General features: G+C 38.9%; 1 pseudogene; it reads left to right on the forward strand.

Annotated features, from left to right (window-relative positions):
• The first annotated feature begins 730 nt into the window (after window positions 1-730).
• Window positions 731-836, forward strand: LOC125961875 (uncharacterized; annotated as a pseudogene).
• The last annotated feature ends 2,042 nt before the right edge of the window (window positions 837-2,878 follow it).

The following is a 2,878-nucleotide window of genomic DNA, read 5'->3' on the forward strand; positions in this document are numbered from 1 at the left end:
AGGCTGCCCCCAGGCCCTGAGCTGGGTTTCCCTGTCGCCACTGAAGACCTAGACTCCGAGAAGGAAGCAGCGTTCCGGCGCATCAACAGTGAGCTGCAGGGTGAGACCTAGGCCATTGGGGGCCTGGGCACCATGCAGCCTTCCTGTCCCTTTCTGCTGGGGACAGGGGCTGCTTCTCCGCAGAAAATGTTTCATAGTTATTTCTATTTTAATATGATCATGGTACATTAAAATGTATTAGTGCTTGCCTGTGAACACTAAGGTCACTTGTAATTTTCTATATTGTTCTATATTTTTGTGACTAAAGGCATTACTTGGGGGAATTAAAAGAATATCTTGAAGCGATTTTGGCTTTTGATCTGCCACTAATTGCTATTTAACCTTAATTCAGGGGTCGGATTCTTTGACCCAAGGAAACAGAATAGTATAAAAAGAAAGAATGTGAGTGTCAGATGGTGGCAGTGATTAAGTATAGCAAGAGACGCCTTTGCAAAAGTTACTGTTGGTCCCAGAAGACTCTCACTTAGCTGTGTGACCCTGGGCAAGTCACTTCACCTAAATCTCTGAATTATAGGGCTGTGCTGATGATTTAAAAGTGACTGAGCACGGTGGACACTCGGAAATCCTGGGTTCTCAATAAAGCCACTGCCCTGCTCTTTGGTCCTTTGGAATTACTATATTAGTAAAATTTATACTTGACAGTAATTTTAGCTTAAAGTTTATTTTGTCTATTTCATCTCAGCCTTTTGGCTAAGATCAAGTGTAGTATCTGTTCTTGTCAATTTAAATAGCAAGAGAAAAGAAAGGAAAATAACGGGCACGCCCCCACACTCTTCAGACAATAGGAGCCTCTTAACCTGTTCCTTTGTCCAGAGACACAGGCCATTTCTCAGTGAAGGCCTCTGCCATCACTGAGGTTGCAGGGGAGATGTGGTAACTGGGGAGAAAAAGACCAATGGGGATGACCCCCTCACTCCTCAACATCCAAGCCCCCCACTTTCTCACTTGTCTGGCTAGAAATAAAAGGTTGATCCCATGGTTTTAACTTTCAGCTGTTGCTGGACTTTGCGTGCCTTGCGTAAGCTGGGAGACAGAGGCAGGAAAAAAACCCACCATAATCACCCTGTTATGGGCTGTTATTCAACTTTGGACTTCCAGGCCCCATCTGCCTGTTAGCGTTCACTTCTTAGAGTTTCAAGTGCATGCTGTTTGTCCTCTATCTTGCCCCATGCGGCTCTCAAGCCCTCGTAATATGACCACATTTCTCGTGCCACATGTAAACATTCTAACACTTTGCAGATACTGAATTAAAAATCTATTATTTACATTGACTTCACCATTTTCATTTTCCTGGTGTGTTCATTAGAAAATTCAAATTACATATGTGCCTGGCATTATGTATTTTTTGGTGAGCAGTGATCCAGAGGATGGAAATGTATGCCTCCTTCGACTCCTTAAACTTAACCCCACTCTGGGGCAATGTCCCAGCCAGGCAGAAACTGCAGTGTGTCTTGGAGAAGGTCTTTTGCATTGAGATAGTAGGATGCTCTTTTAGCTTCAAGAACTTGGATGTTGTTGAGTTTAACCTGGTATAAGTTCAAATTAGAGTGTTTTAATTTTAGGATGTTAAAGGTAATCCCCATGGTAAACACAAAGAAAATAGCTATAGAATAGTCCCAAAAGGAAGTGAGAAAGTAATTAAAATATTTTATTGTAAGAAATCAGCTAAACACACACAACGAAAGATAGGAATGCAGGAAATGAGGGGCAAAAAAGCTTTGGGCAGATGGAAAAGAAACAGCACAATAGCAGAAATAAGTCTTTTTTTGTCAGCAATTACTTTAAATGTAAATGGATTAAACTCTCCAATCAAAATACAGAGATTGGCGGAATAGGTAAAAACATATGATCCAAATATATGCTGTCTACAAGAGACTTACTTGAGATCAAAAGACTCAAGCAGGTTGAAAGTTAAAGGATAGGAAAAGGAATTCCAACCTCAGTGAGAAAACTCAAATAGTAACCAAAAGAGAGCAGGAGTGTCTATACCAATATCAGACAAAATAGACTTTGAATTTAAAATGGATCAAAGAGTTACATATAAGAGCTAAACTATACAAAGTTCTGAAGAAAAAAAGAGATAAATCTTCATAGTCTTGGATTTGGCAATGAACCCTTAAATATGATAGCAAAAGCACAGGCAACAAAAGGAAAAAGAAATTGGACTTTATCAAAATTAAAATCCTTTGTGTTTCAAAGAACACCATCAAGAAAGACATAATACAACCTTCAGAATGAAGGAAAATGTTTGCAAGTCATATATCTGATAAAGCCTAGTATTCAGAATATGTAAAGAACGCTGGCAACTCAACAATAAAATGTCAAATAACCAAATTTTAAAAATGAGAAAAAGAATCTGCATAGATACTGCTCCAAAGAAGAGACACAAATTGCCAATAAGCACATGAAAACATGTCCAAAATTATTAGTCAAAATTATGCAAACTGAAACCACAGTGAGATACCACTTCATACCCACTATTGTGCCATATAATTTTTTTAAAAACAAGGGTTGGCAATGATGTGGGGAAATTGGCACTTTCAAGCATCGCTGGTGCAAATATGAAAAAGAAAATAGTTTGGCCGCTCCTCAAAAAGTTCAACACAGAGATACAGTATGGCCCAGGAACTCCACTCCCAGGTATATGTCCAGGAGAAATAAAAAACATATGTTCACACAAAAACTTGTACATGAGTGTTACGTTGTCGTATCATTATTCATAATAGCCAAAAAGTGGAAACAACCCAACTATTCGCCAACTGAGGAATGGAAAAATTAAATGTGTTATATCCATACAATGAATATTATTCAGCTATTA

Source organism: Orcinus orca, chromosome 17, assembly GCF_937001465.1.
Source record: "Orcinus orca chromosome 17, mOrcOrc1.1, whole genome shotgun sequence".
NCBI lineage: Eukaryota > Metazoa > Chordata > Mammalia > Artiodactyla > Delphinidae > Orcinus > Orcinus orca.